General features: G+C 39.6%; 1 long non-coding RNA gene across 1 annotated transcript in view; it reads left to right on the top strand.

Moving 5' to 3' along the window:
* The window catches only part of LOC309797614, a 34,158-nt gene extending 24,532 nt beyond the window's left edge, over positions 1–9,626 (top strand). Inside the window, exons 2-5 of the long non-coding RNA XR_014292734.1 lie at positions 174–329; positions 980–1,046; positions 5,998–6,177; positions 8,686–9,626. This is a non-coding gene — a long non-coding RNA (uncharacterized lncRNA). The remainder of the gene's footprint in view (positions 1–173; positions 330–979; positions 1,047–5,997; positions 6,178–8,685) is intronic.
* Positions 9,627–23,254: the final 13,628 nt, after the last annotated feature.

The following is a 23,254-nucleotide window of genomic DNA, read 5'->3' as shown; positions in this document are numbered from 1 at the left end:
AGACTGAAGAAATACTGTTCTTTGAAAAGACAGTAACATGGAAATTATACTTAAAATAAAATAAAAACTGTGCTCTCACCGATGCCATTTCTGGGCTTCCACGGTGTTGTTACTGTATATTTAGTGAAGTTGACTTCACTGTTTTTTTTTTCCTTTGAAAACAATTTCTACAGAGAAAAAGAAACTGGGATGTAGAATACCCATCCTTTCCAGGAGAGAGTCCACTGCAGTGCAGACGAGCAGGTCTCAGGACCGTGGGGGCAGAAGCTTCCCTCTCTGAAGCATGGCTCAGGTGTGGAGAAGGATTTCAGGAGACTCCTGAGACTCTGGTAAAGTCATAATATTTTTTTCCCTGAATGCTGAAGGACAAATCTTAGATTCCTGAGAGTTCGGGCCACTGTAATTATATTTCTTCAGAATTCCTTTCCTTATTTTCTTTCAAAACACTGCAATTGGTGTGTTACTTTTTTCTCCTCATCCTTGAATTCCTTAAAAATTGTGGCATAGCAGTATTCACCTTTTTCTGTCATGCAGAACCTTTGTACTTCTTTGTAAGTGAAGGATATGTACTGAAAATGTTCTCAGAAGATGAAACTGTTGAACATCCTGCTCTTTAAAAGAAGTATATTTATGAAATGCTTATATATTTAGAAACTAATGACAGTGAGATATTCTGGCTAATTTTGGTTTATGTGTCAACTATGAAGTACTCACCATAAGAAGGAGTGCTCACCACTACAGGTTAGACAGCTCAAGGTTGGATAGCTCTCTGTTTAGATTCTGGAAAAATACAAAAATGCACTATAAGTATTTGCTTTGGGAATACTTGTTGGTAAATAAAGGAAAACAGAGGAATATGTTAAAGGGGTGTAGTATAAATTCTTGAATATTTTATGTAATATTGTTGGTTTTTAGCCCTTGTCACATAAACTACTACATCATCACTAATTATATTATTGTTATCATTATCTGCCTGCAGTCATTAACAGCTGAAAAGAAGACTACTACAGAAAAACACCTTGAATTATCCTCTGGACCCAAGACAGGTAATCTTTTGTTGATTTCTTGGCAGAAAAGGTATAAGGGTAATATATCCTCCTTTGATTTATTTGCTTTCTTTTAAAAAGATGTTTACATAGTTTGGGTGGACTACATATTCATGGTTAAGAAAACACCCAAACAATGTAAAAAGGTATTTTTTTGAAAAAATCTCTCATCTTTGTCACCATCCACCCCATTTTTTCTGTGTCGTGTAGGTAATTATTAAAATTTTTTGTCTCTTTCCTGGGTTCACTGTTATCAACAGAGCCCAGTAGGTAAGCTCAGGTTCATAGCTGCAGGGTTTTAAAAAGAATCTGATTTAGGAAATAAAATCATGATCTATGATATAAGGACTATACTCCTTAGTCAATGAAATTCTTACTTGGCAAATTAGTTAGGGAAGGCTTTCAGTTACAAATAGTAGGAAGTTGTATTGGAGTGTTTGAAGAGATGGGTTGAATTTATCCCCTGCAACAAGAAGGCCAGGGGGCCAGACTCATTTTGAGTTCTGCCTTAGTGTAGGGTTTGTTTTTGCAGTTGTGAGGTAGAAGCTGAATTGTCCAGGCTCAATTCTCAGGAAAAGTATAGGCTTGGAGGATTTTCTCCAAATGAACTTTTCCTCTGACAAGGAGTACTCTCCCTAGGACCTCTACCTTTGGCCAGAACCTGTTACATAGGGTCACCTCCACTAAAGAGACAACAGTGAAATTGAGGATTTTAAAACATGTGTGTTGCTGCTCAAAGAAAATTGGGATTTTGTTAGTAAGGAAGAAGAGGGAGTGGATATCAGGGAGGCCACTGGTTCTGCTGCTATACTCTGTTACCCTCTGGGCAGGAAGGGTGAGGGCTTGAGACTTCAGGGATCTCATCTGACCCTGAAGTGGCCTGACTGTATCTTGACTGTGGGGTCTTGAGATCGCAAGCTAAACATGCTGAGCCTCAGTTTCTGCATCTGGAAAATAAGCCTAAGAATTGTGTATCTCATTGCGTTATTGTGAGTTTAAAAAAAAAAAACAAAACCCTAGTTCAAAGGTTTACACTTAGTAGGTGCTTAATGGCACCAATTGCTGTTATGTTTGATGGCAAAGAAAGCTATGTGAGAGCCTGCTCAGAGTCCTGCGGAGTGGGGAAGCTTACTGTGAATAAGAGACTAAACACTTTAAGCTATATTATTCACTAACATTTAAGGGGGTTCTTTTTATGCAATTGAAGAATAAAATTCCCCTCATTTTTTTGATTCATAAAATGCTGTATTATAAAATACCATAGTCTTCTGATGGCACTACAGAATTTAATTTTTAATATTATTAGTGCTGAATGTTGTGATTTTCAAAGATCAATTTAATTCTGATTTCTAAACTGTCATAATGTATGGAAAGAATAGTATAGTTGATCCTTGAATGACTGACATGGGGGGCTGGGGCGCTGACCCTCCACACAGTCAAAAATACGCCTGTAACTAACTTCAGAGTCAGCTCTCCTTATCCGCGGTTCTGCATCAGCGGATTCAACCTACTGCGGGCCGTGCCGTACCGTAGTACGTGTTTATCGAAAAAAATCTGTGCGTAAGTGGATCTGCGCACTTCAAACCTGTGTTGTTCAAGGGTCGACTAACTATTATTTTCTTTTACAAATGTGGCTTCTATCTTTTTTTGGAGACTTAAAATTGGTGTAGTCAAATTTAACTTGGGGAGAGAAAGAAATATTAAATAAGCTGCTACCTTGTATTTAATTTCAAAAGGATCTTTTGAGATGATTTCCCATGCCAATATATTCAACCTAAAACCTACTCTGCTGTGCTGTCTATTCTGTGGAATGATCAGTAGATTCTCATGGGCTGAAAGAGCTTGTATCCATGTATAATTAATTTATTTACAGCATAAGCAGGTTGTTAAGAACAGAAAGTATTGTTAATAATTTAACAGAAGCTTACAAATAGAAATGGATAGAAAAGGGGACTCAAGGCATTTCCTAGAACTGGTTCATTTTAAAAACAGTAACTTCTAACATATTAGTTTAAGACAGGCTATTAACAAAACTTCTAGGATGTGGAAGTAATATTTTTATGAGAGCTGGGAAGCAGAAGTGGGGGAACATACTTTTGCAAAGTGTGCAAAAAAGGGGGAGACTCCATTTCCTTGTTTCCACATCTCTTGTTTCCTTACCTGTAAGGCACTGAGAACCAGAGAAGGAAGGGGGAGGAAATGGAGGAGAAGGGAAGGGGTGAGAGAAGTGAGCAAATGAATGTTGGCAGAGGATCTTGCCAGAAGGTTTGAGGGACGTGAAAGAAGATATAAACTTGAAATGAAAAGAGGCTGGAACCTTTGTAGTTAGTGATTTTCTTTAAAAGGCAGAACTTTAAAAAAGTGTATTTACCAAGCAAAATGAAACTATGTAATAAAAAGAAGATAGTGTTTATTTTTTTTCTTGAAATACCCTGCAAAATGTGTTCTCAAAATCTTTATTCGTTATGGAGTCAGAAACTCCTTGAGAAGCATTAGTAAATTTTTATGTATGTATTTATTTTATTATTAGTTTTAAAAGTGTCTAGTCAGGTCTTCTGCCCATTTTTAAAAAAAATCTTTATTTTTTAATTATTATATCTCTTTTTGGCTGCATCAGGTCTTAGTTGTGGCACGTGGGCTCTTCGTTGTGGCACGTGGCCTTCTCTGCAGTGTGGCGTGTGGGTTAGAGCCCGTGGTGTCTGTAGTTTGCGGCATGCAGGCTCTCTCATTGAGGTCCGCAAGCTCAGTGGTTGTGGCACGTGGGCTTAGTTGCCCCACGGCATGTGGGAATCTTAGTTCCCCAGCCAGGGATCAAACCTGCGTCCCCTGCATTGGAAGGCAGATTCTTTACCACTGGACCACCAGGGAAGTCCCGCATTAGTAAATTTTTAAATTATTATTTCTTGATGTGCTTTTCTCCCTGTTGGACCATAGATTTTTTTCAGGGCAGACCCTCTATTGCTCATCTTTATATCTTAGGTGGCTAGGGCTAGGATATGGCTAGGGCTGCCATAATAAAATGCTACAAACTGGGTGTTTTTTTGTTTGTTTGTTTGTTTGTTTGTTTTTTGCGGTACGCAGGCCTCTCACTGTTGTGGCGTCTCCCATTGCGGAGCACAGGCTCCGGACGCACAGGCTCAGCGGCCGTGGGTCACGGGCCCAGCCACTCCGCAGCATGTGGGATCTTCCCGGACCGGGGCACGAACCCATGTCCCCTGCATCGGCAGGCGGACTCTCAACCACTGCTCCACCAGGGAAGCCCAAAACTGGGTGTTTTTAACAACAAAAACTTCTTATCTTGCAGTTCTGGAGGCTAGAAGTCTGAAGTGAAGGTATTGGCAGGGTTGCTTCCTTCAGGATGTGCTCCAGGCTTCTTGCCTTGACTTGTAGGTGGCTGTCTTCTTCAAGTGTCTCTTTACTGTGTTTTCGCTCTCTGCATGTATGGTTCTGTGTTCAAATTTCTCCTTTTTACAAGGACAGGTGTCATATTGGATTAGGGCCCACACTAATGATATCACTTTAGACCCTTTCTCCAAATAAGGTCACATTCTTAGATGCTGGGGGTTAGAATTTTAACATATGAATGAGTTTTGGGGGGATACAATTCAGCCTATAACACCAAGTCCTAGCATAGTGCCTAGCACACATTGGTCACCCAGAAATGTTTATAAATACATGGTAACTATTCTCATAGTCTGGCTGATGTTGTTCCTGGAATTTCATTGGAATGAGCCTTGATTTCAGGGGCCACCTCTTTTCAGCAAATAAAATGAGTTACTGAGTAATAAATTCCTGGTAGAGGTTAACTATATAAATTATACAGTTAGGTGCCTATAATTTATAGGTTTATGAATTCATTATATAATCTGAAAATAGTGATAACTTTGCTTCCTGTCTTAGACCATTCAGGCTGCTATTGTATATAAGAAAAATACTGTAGACTGGGTGGCTTATAAACAAAAGAAATTTATTTCTCACAGTTCTGGAGGCGGAAAGTCAGGACATTGATTTAGTGTCTGGCGAGGACTCGCTTCCTCGTTCATAGCACCTCCTTGCTGCATCCTCATAGGGTAGAAGAGGCTGGGGATCTCTCTGGGGCTTCTTTTGTAGGGCACTAATTCCATTCATGAGGGCTCCACCCTCATGACCTAATTACCCCCTAAAGGCCACACCTCTTAATACCATAACACTGGGATTTGGCTTCAATATGTGAGTTTTAGGGGAAACAAACATTCAGTCTGTAGCATTCTACTTTTTCCTTTTTGATTTACTTGTTCAGATGCATAATAATGAAAAAGATTGATAATGTCTTTGGCAAGTAAGTACACAGCTTAGTTTTATTAGCTCTTTAAATCAATATGGGTTCTTAGGTTATTGTGAATAGTTTATATTTAATTTTTTATTTTGAAGGATAGACAACTTTAGTAATTCTAGATGTTCATGGAACAACTATTATCTCAAAATAAGTTTCATTAATCAAAAAAGTTTGCTGGTAAGTATTTTAAGCAAACTGCTCTTACCAGGGCTCCTAGTATGGCAAAGGAAGCACACAGAAGCATTCCTATTACAGATAATTATTGGTGTGGTTTGTTTTGTGTTTTTGCTTTTCCTAATGGCTTGATGAAATATTCTATGAAGTTTTATAGTTTTGTAATTATTTGAAGGTTATTTTTGAGTTTTCATTTGTGCTCCAGTCATTTTCCTTGTCTTTTATGACTTTTCTCAATCAGTTTGACTTCTTTTTCTTCTTGTAATTTGGCTTTAATTCAAAGAATCTTAGCCAGGTTGCACATAGACCTTCAGTTCGGAAGATTTGAAGTAAGACATTGCTTTCACTATCATCAGAATTTTGTATATTTGTGACTTCAGCAAAGTAACATGTATAAAACCTCATTTTGATCAATAACCGTATCAATTGGCCATTTTTATATTTTCCCTTTTTCTTTTGCAGAACCTACCACATCTAAGAGTACCAGTGGGCTTACAGCTATAACATGGAGTTCCAGTGGAAGTGATCTGTCAGATGAAGATAAAACAATTTTTAAATCACAGAGAGAGAATGGACATGGTTCTAGAATAGGCAGGTTTTATAGCAGGAATATTTTCTCTCCAGAAGATGGGGCCAGTGAAGGTAAATTGATAATTTTGTAAGAAATTTAGTTTCTGTTATAGATTGGGTTTTAATAATGAAAGAAAGTTACACTCCTTTTCTAATATTGATACTTAGCATTTAAAAAAATATTACTGAGTCCCAGCCTCCCAGCCTTTTAGAAACATTTTCTCATAATATTTATCACAATAACTCTAAGAGATAAGTATTACCAGTATTATTTTTACAGTTAACAACTTAGGCTTGAACATGTTAGAACTGGTTGGATTCCACTTTGGGTCTCTTTGACCAAGCTAGTTCTCTAAAGTACAGGTACACAATAGAGATATTGCAGGTTTGGTTCCCAACCACCGCAATAAAGTGAACGTTGCAGCAAACCGAGTCACATGAATGTTTGGGTTCGCAGTGCACATACAAGTTATGTTTACGTACTACTGTAGTCTGGTAAGTGTGCAGCAGCATTATATCTAAAAAGAAATGTACGTACCCTAATTAAAAGATGCTTTATTGAAGGAAAAATGCTAACCGTCATCGGAGCCTTGATTCAGCAAGTCGTGTATTTTTGCTGGTGGAAGATCTCACTTCAGTGTTGATGGCTACTCACTGAAGGCGGCTGGGGTTGGTGTGGCAGTTTCTTGAAATGAGGCAACAATGAAGTTTGCTGCATCGATCAACTCTTTCTTTCATAAACGATTTCTCTGGAGCTTGCAATGCTGCTCGATAGCATTTTAGCCACAGGAGAACTTCTTTCCAAATTGAAGTCAGTCCTCTCAAACCTTGCTGCTGCTTTATCAACTAAGTTTTTGTAATGTTCTAAATCCTTTGTTGCCATTTCAACAGTCTTCACAGCCTCTTCACCAGGAGGAGATTCCATCTCAAGAAATCACTTGCTTTGGGCATGCCTAAGCAGCAGCTCCTCACTTGTTAAGAGTTTTATCCTGAGATTGCAGCAATTCAGTCACATCTTCAGGCTCCACTTCTAGTTCTACTTCTCTTGTCATTTTCACCACATCTGCAGTCCTTCCTCCACTGAAGTCTTGAACCCCTCAAAGTCATCCATGAGGGTCAGAATCCACTTCTTCCAAACTCCTGTTACTGTGGATATTTTGACCTCTTCCCATTGAATGAATCACAGATGTTCTTTTTTTTTTTTTTTTTTTTTTGGCGATACGTGGGCCTCTCACTGTTGGGGCCTCTCCTGTTGCGGAGCACAGGCTCCGGACGCGCAGGCTCAGCGGCCATGGCTTACGGGCCTAGCCGCTCCACGGCATGTGGGATCTTCCCAGACCAGGGCACGAACCTGTGTCCCCTGCATCGGCCGGTGGACTCTCAACCACTGTGCCACCAGGGAAGCCCCGCAGATGTTCTTAATGGCATCTAGAATGGAGAATCCTTTTCAGAAGGTTTTCAGGTGACTTTGCCCAGATCCATCAGAGGAATCACTGTCAATAGCAGCTATAGCCTTGCAAAATGAACTTCTTAAATAATAAGACTAGAAAGTTAAAATTATTCCTTGATCCATGGGCTGCAGAGTGGATGTTGTGTTAGCAGGCGTGAAAACAACATCCATTCCATTGTACAACATCTTCATCAGAGCTGTTGGGTGACCAGGTGCATTGTCAATGAATATTAATATTTTGAGAGGAATCATTTTTTCTGAGGAGTAGGTCTCAACAGTGGGTTTAAAATATTCAGTAAACTATGTTGTAAATAGATGTGCTGTCATCCAGACTTTGTTGTTCTGTTTACAGAGCACAGGCAGAGTAGATTTAGCATATTCTTAAGCGCTCTAGGATTTTCAGAATGGTCGATGCGCATTGGATCTACTTCAAGTCACCAGCTGTTTTAGCCTGTAACAAGACAGTCAGTCTGTCCTTTGTAGCTTTGAAGCCAGGCATTGACTTCTCTTCAGCTATGAAAGTCCTAGATGGCATCTTCTTCTCGTAGAAGGCTGTTTCATCTGCACTGAAAATCTGTTGTTCATTGTAGCCACCATCATGAATTCTCTTTGCTAGCTCATCTGGATGACCTGGTGCAGCTTCTGCATCAGCACTCACTGCTTGACCTTGCACTTTGATGTCATGGAGATGACTTCCCTCCTTCAGCCTCATGAACCGACCTCTGCCAGCTTTAAAAGGTGCTGTCTTCTGCACCTTCCTCACCTGTATCAGCCTTCGTAGAATTGAGGAGAGTTAGGACCTTGCTCTGGATTAGGCTTTGGGTTAAGGGAATGTTGTTTCTGGTTTGATCTTCTATCCAGACCATTAAAACTTTCTCCATATCAACAATAATGCTGCAGAAACTCTAGAAGAATACAAAAACAACTAATAGAAGTAGTTACCTGAGAATTGGGGTAGGGGTAAGAGTTGGGAAAAATGGGATGTTTATAGATAAAGAGTAGGAGTATACTTTCTGCTGTCTTTTAATATATTTTAAAATTGTTGAACAACATGGATCATTTAAAACTGTTGAGGAAGAATAGATTTCAAACACATTAAAGATATTTAAAATTAAAATTGTATTTTTTAGATGATCTCCAGGTTATTGACTGGGAGATAGACAGTGACAGGGAAGATACATGTGATGAATTTGAAGACCGTGAGAGTGTGGTGGAAATATCTGACAGTGCTTCTTGTACAAGCAGTCGTTCTTTGACACCTCCAGAGACTCTACCTGAACTTCCTAAGGTAAGAATGAATTGTTTCCAACTTTCCATTCTGTTTATGGCATTTGTTAGTCACCGCCTTTGGTGTTTTGTTTGCAACTCTTTCCTCAGGGACTACCACTTTTGACTCTGTGGATTATTTTGTTTTTTACCTCCTTTTCTCTAAATAAAATGCTTGTAATGTGCTTTTTTAAAAAATATATATTTATTTTACTTTTGGCTGCCTTGGGTCTTAGTTGCGGCATGTGAGATCTTTTGTTGTGGCGCACCGGCTTCTCTCTGGTTGTGGCGTGCGGGCTCCAGAGTGCATGGGCTCTGTAGTTGTGGCGTGCAGGCTCACTAGTTGCGGCTCGCGGGCTTTAGTTGCCCCGCGGCATATGGGATCTTAGTTCCCTGACCAGGGATCAAACCCGTGTCCCCTGCATTGGAAGGCAGATTGTTAACCATTGGACCACCAGGGAAGTCCCTGTAATGTGCTTTTAAACATGGATAAATACTGAGAACTTCTCTCCTCACCCACTCTCACCTCTGCTACACATGGGGCTTTCCCATCCCTCTGTTCCCCCAGGACAGATGTCTCATGGTCTGGTTACATTAGATTCAGCATTATGCAATTCTGAATAATAATATTCATAACAAGACAACTGTTAATTGTGATTTTCCTTTCCAACTTTTCGTTTTTGTTGGAGTTAATCATTTGGGTTTTTGTTTGCCTAGTTTTACTTATCATGAATAAAACTCTTAATTTTACTTATCATGAATAAAACTCTAATTTTTCACCATTGTTCAGTTCTTCCATTAAGATTTTCAGACATAGCAGGCATTCTATTAGTTCTTTAAAAAAAGTTTAAAAAATATTTTATTGAAGTATAGTTGATTTACAGTGTTGTGTTAATTTCTGCTGTATAGCAAAGTGATTCAGTTATATGTATTCTTTTTCATGTTCTTTTCCATTATGGTTTATCACAAGATATTGAATAGAGTTCCCTGTGCTCTATAGTAGGACCTTGTTGTTTATCCATCCTATATGTAATAGTTTGCACCTGCTAATCCCAAACTCCCAATCCTTCCCTCCCCCACCCTCCCCCTTGGCAACCACAGGTCTGTCCTCTATGTTTGTGAGTCTGTTTCTGTTTTGTAGATATGTTCATTTGTGTCATAGTTTGGATTCCACCTATAAGTGGTACCATATGGTATTTGTCTTTGTGTGACTTACTTCACTTAGCATGATAATCTCTAGGTCCATCCATGTAGCTGCAAATGGCATCATTTCATTCTTTCTTATGGCTGAGTAGTATTCCATTGTAATTATATACCACATCTTCTTTATCCTTTCAGCATTCTATTCGTTTTGTTTTTATGGAGAACTGTTTCCCACAACCTCCTAGCCGCTCTGATTTCAACTCAGAGTCCTCTGTGCTTTGTGAATGTAGCCACCCTTGAGTCACCGTTCACAGTCTTTTTGGGGAATTCCCTTCACCTCGCTCCTGCATGGAGCAACTTTATCCTGGATTCCTCTTTCTCGGTTGTTACTCTCATTTTGATTGAGCACATCTTCCGGTAGCTTCCAAGAAAGGATTTATGGAAGATAATTTTTTGAGACTTGTCATGTCAGAAGATGCATTCATCACACTTTAATGTGTGATTGAAAATTTATATAGAATTTTAGGTTTGAAATTTTTTTTCTTTAGAATTTTGAAGGCATTGCTTCATTGTCTTCTAGTTCCAGAGTTGCTATCAAGAAGCCTGAAGCTCTTCTCACTCTTGATCTTTTAAGTTTTTCTTATTGCTTGTTTTAAACTGATTGATTGTGATATGCCTAGGTGTGGTTTTCTGCTTGGAGTTTGTCAAGCTTCTTGGATCTGTGGTTTGTCTGGGATCCCCAAGTTCACTTCTGGGTTCAGTGATTTGCTAGGAAGACACTCAGAACTTAGCATACAGTCATGCTCACAGCTATGATTTATTACAGTGAAAAGATACAAAAGTAAAATCAGCACTCTTCCAAGAGTCTTTTTCCAGTGGAGTCATACAGGGGATGTCTAACTGCTCCAGCAGTGAGTTTTGACAGTATATGTGCAGTGTTGTCTGCCGGGGGTGCTCATCGGTGACTCAGTGCCAACGGTTTTTATCAGGGGAGCTCTCTGCCTAACATGTGCCAGAATTTCAGTTTTCAGGACAGAAAACAGGTATTCAACATAAGCCATATTGTTTGCACAGTTTAGGCACAGGGAGATACCCTTATCATTTAGGGAATGATGGGAATCATCCTGAAATCTAAGTTCCCAGAGGTAGGCAAGGACCAACATTGTAAGCAGGGCTTTCTAGGGATACCTGTCTCAGGTCTGCTAAGTTAACTCTCCTCTTCACATAGGTTCAAAGGTTTCATCACATTTGGAGAGTTTTTTGCCTTTATTCAACACTTTTTTTTTCTGACTCCCTTTTCCTTTCCTTCTGTGACTCCAATTATATGTATATTAATTAGGCTCCTTGATGTCGTGTCATGTATTATCGACGTTGTGCTCATTTTTTCCCTTCTCTGTTTCATTTTGAGTGGTTTCTATTGCTATACCTTCAAGTTTGATAATCTTTTCTTCCTGTAGTGTCTAATCTGCTGTTAATACTATCCAGTGTATTTGTCAGCTCTAAAAGTTTGATATGTCATTTTATCTTGTCCATGTCTCTCCTTAACACGATCATACATTTGTCTGTGTTTTTTTTTTTTTTTTTTTTTTGCGGTACGTGGGCCTCTAAGTGTTGTGGCCTCTCCCGTTGCGGAGGACAGGCTCCAGACGCGCAGGCTCAGCAGCCATGGCTCATGGGCCCAGCCGCTCCGCGGCATGTGGGATCCTCCCAGACCGGGGCACGATCCCGTGTCCCCTGCATCGGCTGGCGGACTCTCAGCCACTGCGCCACCAGGGAAGCCCTTGTCTGTGTTTTGAACGTAAAGAGTATAATAGTTGTTTTAATGGCTTTTTCTGTAAATCTGTCATCTGTGTAATTTCTGTGTCTGTTTCTATTGATTGGTATTTGTTTTCATTATGGGTTGTATTTTTCTGCTTCTTTACATGCCCAGAAATTTTTGAGTAGATACCAAATATTTTGAATTCTATGTTGTTGGGTGCTGGATTTTTAAAAAATTTATTTTAATTTTGGCTTTCTTCTGTGGTGCAGTTACCTGGAAACAGTTTCATCCTTTTAGGTGTTGCTTTATGATTTATTAGGTGGGTCTGGGGAAGTACACAGTCTTATATCCCTCTACTGAAGCAAGATCTTCCTGAGGTCTGTGTAATTCTCTGAATTATGGGTTTTTTCCAGTCAGGTTAACAGTTACAGTTTCGTGACCCTGTGTGAATAGTGGGCACTGGTCTTCTAATACTTCCCAATGGTTCTTTAGCTGGTCTAGTGTAGCTTCTTCATATGCACATGCTGATCAGTGCTCTGCTGTATACTTGAGGGGGATGATTGGGGTTCTCTGTGCAACTCTGGCTTTTCTGGTGCTCTGTGCTGTGAACTCCAGCTACTTGTGTCTCCATGGACTCTCAGCTCTGTCTCTTAACTCAGGGAGCTCCCCAGGCTCCACCTCAGTTCTCCCTCCCTACTGTGTGGTTTGGAAATTCTCTCAAGAAAGTAAGCTGGGGCAATTATAGAGCTCAGTTCATTGTTTCCCGAAAGCTTTCAGGGGTTAGTGTTCTTCTTGCCTGATGTCCCATTCTTGAAAACCATTGTTTCAAGTATTTTGTCTCTTTTCTTTTTGTTTCTTTTTGGTTGTTTCAGGCAGGAGGATAAATCCATTCCCTGTTATTCCATCATGGCCATCAACCTGATCTTTCCAGGCAGTCCAGCACATGAAAAGATGCTCATCATCATTAGTCATTAGGGACATGCAAATCAAAACCATAATGAGATACTACAATATACCCATTAGTATGGCTGTTATCCATAAATGGGAAAAAAATGTTGAGGATGTGGAGAAATTGGAACCCTTGTGCACTACTGGTGGGAATGTAAAGTGATGCAGCCACTGTGGAAAACAGTTTGGTGGTTTCTCAAAAGTTAAGAATAGAATTACCATATGACTTAGTAATTTTGCTTCTGGACATATACCCAAAAGAATTGAAAGCAGGGACTCAGACACTTGTACATTGATGTTCATAGCAGCATTATTCACAATGGCCAAATGGTGGAAACAACCCAGATATCCATCAACAGATGAACGAATAAACAAAATGTGTGTGTATGTATATTGTCTACTAAAAAAATATTCACAGCATAAAAGTTGAGAGTTATATTTTATTCGGCAGGAGTTTTTAGGACTTCAAGCCTGGGAGGCAGCATGTCAGGTAACCCTTAGAGAACTGCTCCGAGGAGGCGAGGGGGGAGCCTGGTTATATTGGAGTTTTGCAACCAAGGGCAGGTGGTTAGAACGTCAAAAGATTATTTTTAATTAAAGAAAACTAGGTATCTCATGTTAAGGAATTTAACACTTTTCTATGTATGGGAAGATGAAAGAGTCTGGGCACGCTGAAATCGTTCCTTTGATGTATACCTCAGCTGTCTGGGGCCAGTATCCTGTGTTTTCATATCCTGAGTTCCCTCAGAGCTCACCACCTCACCATAGGCTGGTGGCTGCAATCACTGATGACTGTGACATCCTTTGTTTACTGATATTCAGTCAGTATTCCATTTCTCAACATGTATGTATATATATGTATATTTTTGTATATATATCTACATATATATATATGTATGTTACTGAACCAAACTTGGGTCCACTTGCCCACGTGTACTAAAGCCAATCTATTGACACTGGCTTGTGGTGAGGGAAAATACAGTGTTTATTGCATGGCGTCCCAACATGGGGCTGAGCAAGGAGAACAGGTGGCTCATGCTCAAAAGACCCAGACTCCCCAAAGGCTTTCGGGGAAAAGTTCTTAAAGACAGGGTGAGCGAGAGGGTTGCAGGGTGCCTGATCAGCTTGTGGACATTTTTCTGATTGGTTGGTGGTAAAGTAATCAGGAGTCACATCAACCTTCTGGTTCCATCCAGGCTGGGGCCTGTGTGCTTCTGGTCAGCATGCAGCTCACTTATTCCACCTGGTGGGGGTTTCAGTGTCAGCAGAACAGCTTAAGGACATGGCTCAGCATGTTATCTATAGCTGTTGTGGAAGAACTAAAGGCCCTTCACTTTGTTTAATGGCTAAACTATTATTATTTTATCTTGCTTGACTGTTTTGCTTTGTTTCTCTGTTATCTCACATCTCAAATTAAATTTGTTCTTTGGAACTTGGGGAAGTCCTAGGAGGCTAAAGCTTTCCTACAAACAAGAGGCAGGGTACTCAGCAGGGTCCTGCTCTGTTTCGCGTACAGCAGGCTATTATTCAGCATTCAAAAGGAATGAAATTTTGATACATGGTACAATGTGGATGCAACTTGAAAACATTAAGGTATGTAAATTTTTAAAAATTTTTTATTTTTTTCGCGGTACGTGGGCCTCTCACCTTTGCGGCTTCTCCCGTTGCGGAGCACAGGCTCTGGACGCACAGGCCCAGCGGCCATGGCTCACGGGCCCAGCCACTCCGCGGCATGTGGGTTCCTCCCGGACCAGGGCACGAACCCGTGTTCCCTGCATCGGCAGGCGGACTCCCAACCGCTGTGCCACCAGGGAAGCCCCATGTAAATTTTGTTCTTGGCTTGTTTTTAGGGGAAATATTCTGTCACTTAAGGATATACTTATCCTTTGAAAGCTGCTGTAAATAACCACTTCTGAAGGACTGTAATGCTGCATGGTAGAGATGCCGGGTGGTAAACTGAGAGTATTTACTAACTCAGCAAACTCTTGCATACAGGTTTTGTAGTGCTTGCAATTCAAGTTTATACCTTGTTAAAATTACAAATTACAGTATGACACATACTTTTCAGGGTTGCTCTTGAATAATAGAGTTGAGTTATAAGAAGTGAGTGGCAAGCCTCCATAGTTCTCCAAAATGTGAACAGTGTGTCTCTGGGTGGTAGGATTATTGGAGAAGTTTATTTTCTTTTTTGCTATATTTATTTCATAATTTAAAAACAACAAAAACACAACAGTCATTGGCTTTTCCCTCAAGGAAGACAGAGAATCAAATCACGTATAGTGAACATATACTGGGCCTTACATTGTACTAATTGCTTTATGTAAGGGTATTAGTCCCTTTGAGCTGCTGTAGCAAAAATACTACCGACTGGGTGGCTTAAGCAACAGAAATTTATTTCTGACAGTTTTGGAGGCTGGGAAGTTCCACCATCTAGGAGCCAGGAGATACGGTTTCTGTTGAGGATCCATAGCTGTCTTCTCACTGTGTCCTCAAATGATGGAGTGGGCGAGGGGTCTCCCTGGGGCCTTTTAATAAGGGCATTAATCCCATTCAAGAGGGCTACACCTAAAGGCTTCACTTCCAAATACCATCACATTGGGGATTAGGTTTCAACATGCAGTTTATAGCAGTACATTTTCCATTTGAGCCTTAAAACAGTCTTATGAAGTCAATGCTGTTATGCCCAATTTTCAGACAGGAAACTGTTAGAAAATTATGTGACTGTGACCAAGTTATGTAGTAAACAAGGCAGCTGTGAAACCTTGCAACAGAAGTATTCAGGTGTCGTTTGAATGCCTCAGAATCTACACAGATTGCTTTCTTTCTTTTTTTTTTTTTTTTTTTTTTTTTTTGTGGTACGCGGGCCTCTCACTGTTGTGGCCTCTCCCGTTGCGGAGCACAGGCTCTGGACGCGGAGGCCCAGCGGCCATGGCTCACGGGCCCAGCCGCTCTGCGGCATGTGGGATCCTCCCGGACCGGCGCACGAACCCGTGTCCCCTGCATCGGCAGGCAGACTCTCATCCACTGTGCCACCAGGGAAGCCCTAGATTGCTTTCTTATATTGGAAGAAGCTTGCACATGGGCAGAACTTTGAAAGATATGGTCATAGAAAAGAGAAGATCTTGGCTTACTTTGTATTTAAAAATTCAAGACTTCTCTGTAGTTTCTCATTAAGTACACTTGTCTTTATTAATAGTCATGTATGTTAAAAATATAACATACTACGTTGTCATTGAAAAGTGACTCAAAAAATGGATTTCTCCAAGCAGGCATTGGGAGGCATTCCTATTATAATGTGGGAATTGTGGTTTGCCTAATCATAGCAGTGTTCTCTATGACCTTAACTCCTGCCTCCTTTTCTTCCTTTTTTTCCTCATACAGGAACAAAGATTCAATTATTTTCCTTATTTTCTTCAAGCTGCTAACTCTTAAATCTTTTTCTAATGCCCTTGGTGTCCTGAATTCCTTGGGGGTTTCCAGCTGCCTGATGACATCTTTGTGTGGATGTCCTAAAGTTACTGCAAGTCTAAGAGCCTGAAGTCCTGTCCCTCTTCCTTTTAACCCAGGCTCATCCTTTTCATGCGTTTTTGGTCCTAGTTCATCATTTTTCTTTTTCACTGCCTGAATCTATTCATTATCAGGTCATGCAGATTTGGCCTCAAAACCACAGCATCCCCACCACTTCTGCCCTAAATTGGGCCCTTTCATCTGTTGTCCGTTTTGTTTCAGTTGCTTCATAACTGATTTCGTAGCTTATATCTTTTTGTTAGATTCATCTTAGTAAACATTATGACATTATCATTCACTTATTGAAACACTTTCCAATGGTACCCCATTGCCTGAAAGTCAAGGTCCGTGTAACTTGACCTTTACAGTTTAGCCTCAGGCCCTTAAAATGAATGAGGTGGAGTATATACTATATGATTGTCTTTATATAAAATTCTAAAAAGTGCAGATGATTCTATAGTGAGAAAGCAGGTCAGTGGTTTATTGGGAATGAGGGTGGAGGAGACGGATGGATTACAGTGGGACATGAGGAAAGTTCTGGGGGTGATGGAAATGTTTATCTTGATTATGGTAATATTTTCACAGGAGTGTACATATGTCAAAACATTGAATAAATATGTAGTTTAGTGTGCTTAAGTTTTATACTTCAATAAAATTGATAAAACATTTTGTAAAGTATAAGAAAGATGTAGGTCTATGTGCTTATGAAATAATATTCAAAATACTTTGTTAAATGACAAAAACAGGATATAGAATACTCGTGTAGGAAAATGGAAAGAATGTATGTTTATGTGGACTATCTCTGGATTGAGGAAACTTTTTTCTTGTTTGCTGTTTTGAATTGTGAACCATGTACATATATTGCTTGCATTAAAAAAAATTTTAAAGGACAGTTTACACTTCTGTCCAGAATATAGTGAGAACTTCTACAGAACAGTAAAGAAAAGATAAATAGCCCAATTGAAAATCAGGTGAAGCATAGGAAAGGGAAACCTGAATGACTAATGAGCATGTGAAAAGATGTTCAGTGTCACTAGTTGTATGAAAAGTGCAAATTAAAAATGAGATACTACATTTTCATCAGATTGCCAAAAAAAAAAAAAAGTCCGACAGTGCCTAATGTCAGGAGTGTGGATCAGTAGGAATAGTTGCTGTTGGAATGTAAATTGGTACAGCCATTTTGTAATTTGGTAAATTCTAGTAAAGCTGAAGATGTTCATATTTTATCACCCCACAATTTTGTCTTAGATAAATATCCTTAACTTTTTTCAAAATGTGGCTTATGACCCATCATTGGATGCTGTAATTGATTCAATGACTTAAAAATATAGTGGAATAAAATAGACTACATTAGAATGTATGACAGTAAGAGTATTTTTTGTGAAACTTTAGGTTCAGGTTTATTAGTATACATGTGTTGGATCACAATATGAATGTGTTTTACTGTGGTTCTTGACCAAAAAGTTTGAAAGCCACTGTTCAGAGAAATTTTCACATATGCCCGAAGAAGATATGTACAAGAATATATGTTCAAGGACATTTATTTTAGTATTGTTTATAAGAGAAAGAAACGTAGGAAAGTAACCTAATTTTCTGTGCACACATGCAAATTGTGGTACATTTGTATAGTGGAGAGCTGTGGCTACTTTTATGGTTAATGCTGAGGAAGTTAGCCAGCTTGCCGAAGGCTATGTGTAGTTTGATGCTACGTTACATGAAGTTTACAAACATGCAGAACAGTAGTACATACTGATAACGGGACAACCTTGGAGAAGAGGGAGGTTTTCGCTAGACCCATTTTTCAAGTCCTAAGGTAAGGTCACTTTGCACCATCATTCCCTACAGTGCAGCTATGGAAATGGGCTTGTACTGTACTTGTGTTTGTGCTGGGACCATGCTTCCCATGGGCTGGTCCCAGCCATTGACTGAATATGCCAGGGTTGTGACACAGTCGCACAGAACCGCTCGAGGGATGGCTTTGAATTGAAGACAGCATCAGCCAAGCTAAAATCTCCTACAGCTGCGCTGCAGTCAGAGACTCTTCTACCCTGTCCTCTTTCCTTCTCCTCCTCCTTTCATAGTTGTCAGACCTGCGTTGTGGTCTTAAAGTTCTCCTTGACTCCTGCTTTCTCCCTTTTGTCCTTCACAGGTGTTTCCTCCAATAAATCTCTTCTGTAGCTGTTGCTGTCTTGGCATCTACCTTTCAGGAGACTTTAACTCATATATCTGCATACCCTCTGCCCAGTATCTTACAGTCACATCAGCAGTTATTTCCTAATACTTCCCTATACTAATACCTAAAGCCATTCCCTTCTGTTCATTCAATATTTCAAGGAGGTCGGAAGAAGTAAAGTGTGACGTGCAGTTTTGGTAGACTTGCCTCTACTTAACGCTTGTTTGTCTTTGAATTTCTGTAGCAGCATGCCTTGAGAACATCTGGTGGTGAAGTGGGCCAGTGAGTCTAGGAAGGGGTGGCAGCCAATCAAGGCGTCAGTATCAACAAGTTACCATTGTGGGTAACTTAGTGCTGCTGGAAACCTCTGGAAGCATCAGAATTATCCCACCAGAGGGTCAGGGAAGCTGGGGTATTTATGTACAGATGCCTTCATTCCTTGGCTGAGGGCTGCTCCATGGTGGAGTTGGGAGATAGGAGTTTTTCCTAGTTTTTACAGACTACTGAACAGGTGGAAAAAATGGGTTCCAGCAGCCAGATGAAACCCTGATGCAAAGAAATGGGGGTGTTGGAAGTTGGAAATAGGGCCAGCATCACTGAAGACATAGGGGAGGAGTTGGGCATTGACAGGGTCAGCTACAGTGTTAAAATGAGCCATGCACATTGACTAACATGGAGGGGGAAGACATACCATAATTAGGAATTTTATAACTATTACTTTGCTCTTCAGAAACAAAACCTCCCTTATATAACTCATGAGGCTATTACTTTTGCCTCTCATGCATCCTTGTAGAAATGGAATATATGGGGGCGGGGAGGATACTTACTCTACAGAAGAACTGTATTTTAACTGAGTGGGAAGCCTTGATTGTAATTCAGGTCTATCTTGAATCCCTTTCCCTGGGCGGAGTGAGGGATGTTTTTGAACTAGGAAACATATGCCTGTAAGCTTGATTCCACCAGTTCTCTGGAATAGAGTTCTACTAGTCCTATGTAAAGGCGACTGAACTCATAACAACAGCAACAGCTAATATTGTGAGTGCTTCTGATGTGGGGCTCTCCTCTAAGTGCTTTGCTATATACATTAGCTTATTTAAACCTCACAATAACTCCGTGAGGTGGGAGCTATTATCATCCCTGTTTTCCAGATGAGGATTCTAAAGCACAGAGAGATTAAGTAATTTTCCTGTGGTTATAAGTGACTGAACCTAGATTCTAACTCAGGTACTCTGGCTTCAGAGCTGTGGTCCTGACATTGTTACAGTGTCAATTATAGTAGTAGCAATGATAACATTAATAACAATACAGTAACCCTGAGTTATTACTATATGCCAGGCACTTTGGTAAGTGCTGATCATGTTGTGTAGATGTAGTTATTAGCCCCATTTTACAGATGAGGGAATCGAGACATGGCCAGTAAATAGCAGAATGAGGTTCCAACTAATGTAGTCTGATCCCAAGTTCTCTTAATTACTTATGTTGTTTTTCTTGCAATATAGCATACTTACATAACTTGGAAGAAAAGCATGATGAAAATCAGTGACCATAACTTCTGTTTGTAATGTTGCCCTTTAGGACATTTGACAAATGTGGTTGATTACTGGTGTCACTTCCTATTGTTCAGTATTGCTGTCTGGGTTTTCAATTTATGTGTCTTCCAAGAACCATTCCTATAGAGGGCAGCAGAGAGGCAGCAGTGGGTTTTCTGTGTAATGCACATTTTTCAGGAAGTGTGAAGAAAATTGGATTTAGGTGAGCTTTGTTATGTAATTCTCTTGTACTTTATGTAGTGAGTCCTATGCAAATACAGGCTTGCAGACTTCATAAATATCAGATAACCCGAGTGAGGTTTGGGTTTTTGTTGAAGATGCGCAGTAGAAGCTGGGTGGCTCAAACAAAATCTGAAAGCTGGAGTTTTAAGAGAAAGCAAATTTGTTTTCCAAATTTGAAATATGGATTCATTGTTATAAAACAGATGTTTTCTTTGTACTCTTAACATTAGGGGCAGAACAGATGATTCAGTGTCTCACAGAATATGGAATATGGAAAAGTTTTAACAAAATTAGAATAAGCAAAATTTTATATTCTTACATGGGAGGATATTTAGAAAGTGATCTGGCAAACTTCAAAAATATTTGTAAATTTAATGAGCATATTTGTAATTCTTTATTTTTTTTTTTTTTTTTTTTTTTTTTCCCCGTACGCGGGCCTCTCACTGTTGTGGCCTCTCCCGTTGCGGAGCACAGGCTCCGGATGCGCAGGCTCAGCGGCCATGGCTCACGGGCCTAGCCGCTCCGCGGCATATGGGATCCTCCCAGACCGGGGCACGAACCCGTATCCCCTGCATCGGCAGGCGGACTCTCAACCACTGCGCCACCAGGGAGGCCCTTTATTTTTTATTTGTTTATATTTGTATGAAAGTTTGAAAGTAATACATTTAATTTCACTTTAATCAGTTTTAATGATGAATTAGAATAAAATGATATGACTAAATATGTACTAATTGTTAATGTCTGAGAACTGTCCAATGTATACAACATGTATAGAGTTGAAAGAATTTAATTAATCAAGATCAAAAGCACACATTTCAGAAACCCTCTCTAAAATATAATTATGTTTGTATAAAAATGACAATTTAGTGCTTGTAAAGGGAAATATAGTTTTTAGTCATGATTTTGTTTGATTATATTTTAAAGATTTCATTGTAGAAACATTACACTTAAGAAACAAATTCATACTCCAGTGTGTTCTTGTGGTAAAAAAAGGAGGACCCTTAGGAGTTGTATTGAGGAGCAGGTATCATTTTTGTTGTTATTTAATATTACAATTTTATGTGCATATATCTATGATCTATCTGTTCATGATCTGATAACATTATAGCATATTTTGGCTTTTATTCTCTTTAAGAAAGTGAGTATGTGCCAATATCATTTGTAGCATCTGTTTCAGAACTTAACATCCTTATTTTTCCACATCTCCCTTCTTAATTGGCGAAACTTGAGCTTATGACATACCAGGACAGGAACTTTGTCATTTTTTTTTTTTTTTTTTTTTTTAACTATAAATCTTCCTCCTCTTTGGCTGTCACCCTGTCATCCCATTTCCCTTCATTTTCCTTTCATTGCCCAAATTCATCTGTTTTCTGGTATAAGAAGGAGCAGAATAGAAAAAGGACTGCTGTAGGAATTAATATTACACCTGTATAAATTAAAAAATAGTGAGTCATCATAGTGTGACTTTTATAGTCCTCTAGTTTTCTAATTAAAAAAAAAAATCCTTCGGAGTTCCACTTTCAGTAATGACGGAGCAGCATGTGTCAGATTACTTTTCTTGCAAATAACAGTGACAAATTCTGGACATACAAAGTGTATTAAATGTATTTTTGAAATAGAGTTTATAAAAATATAAAAAGAATATAAAAATATTTGAAGACACAGTAGAAGGGGAAAACAGCTTGCAGAAACTGGAGGGGTTGACACTTTGAAGATGAGAATGGCAAAAACCAGGAGAGTTTTTCATTTTTCACTGCTTTTTACCCAAGGGCAGGCCCCCATCAGTGTTGTTCAGGGTGGCTAAACTTGGAGAGAAATCACAACACAGAGTTCGGGGTGGCTGCAGGAGCTTAAAAGTTAGAGAGTGTAAAGTAGAACCTCCCAGCGAGAACCGCAGATGCTTATAAATCTTACAGGATACAAGAACTACACAGATTTCAGTTGCTTTCCACCACACAGGAGAAAGCAGTGTGCAGAGTGAGTACAGCTGAGTTAACTGCCATTTTAGCAAAAGAGTAAATACTCTTCAGAAGAGCATAATAGAATCCAGAGTCTAGAATAGTCACTAATAATGACCAGGGTACACTCCACATTTATTAGACAAACACAGACACATACACATGTAAACCCAGAAACATGTGACTTAAGCGAAAAGGCAATTAATTGAGACAGACCCTGATATGACTAATATATTAGAATTAGCAAGTCTTGTAATTCTGTTCTGGGACATAAAGAAAAATATGCACATGATGAATGCACAGACCAAAAAACTCAGCAGAAAAATAGGAATTGGAAAAAAAGAACCAAATGAAAATTCTATAATTAAATGTACAATACCTGAAATAAAAATTCCATTAGATGGGATTACAGAAGATTGGGAAAGAATAAAAGTCAGTGATCTTGATAGATCAGTGGAAATTATTCAATCTGAAAAAGTGTAAAAGGAGATTTTAGAAAATGAGACTAGTCTCAGTGACTGGTAGGACAATGTAAAAAGGTCCAACAACACATTTTTTTTCTTTTTTTTGGGGGGGGTACGCAGGCCTCTCACTGTTGTGGCCTCTCCCGTTGCGGAGCACAGGCTCCGGACGTGCAGGCTCAGCGGCCATGGCTCACGGGCCCAGCCGCTCCACAGCATGTGGGATCTTCCTGGACCAGGGCACGAACCCATGTCCCCTGCACCGGCAGGCGGACTCTCAACCACTGCGCCACCAAGGAAGCCCACAACACATGTCTAATGGAGTCCTTGAAGTGGCAGAGAGGAAAAAGTGGAGCAAAAATTTTTGGAAAAATGATGCCTGATAATTTCCCCAAATTGGGGAAAGGCATATATTTACATATTCAAGAAGCTTAGTGAATTTCAAACAAGATAAATACAAGAAAATACATTTAGTCACTTCATAGTCAAGATGTTGAAAATGATAGAGGAAATATCTTGAAAGCATCCTGAGATACAGTGATAACAAATGGTCTCTGACTACTTATCAGAAACAGTGCAGGCCAGCAGGCTACAGAACACGTTTAACGTGCTGGAAAAACAAAAGTCAACCCAAAATTCTATAATCAGTGAAAACAATCATTCAGGAATGAAGGCAGAGACCTTCAAGATGGAGGAGTAAGACGTGGAGATC

The sequence above is a fragment of the Mesoplodon mirus genome (assembly GCF_964341445.2).
Source record: "Mesoplodon mirus genome assembly, contig: HAP1_SCAFFOLD_796, whole genome shotgun sequence".
Lineage (NCBI taxonomy): Eukaryota > Metazoa > Chordata > Mammalia > Artiodactyla > Ziphiidae > Mesoplodon > Mesoplodon mirus.
This window is presented reverse-complemented; position numbering and strand designations above follow the sequence as displayed.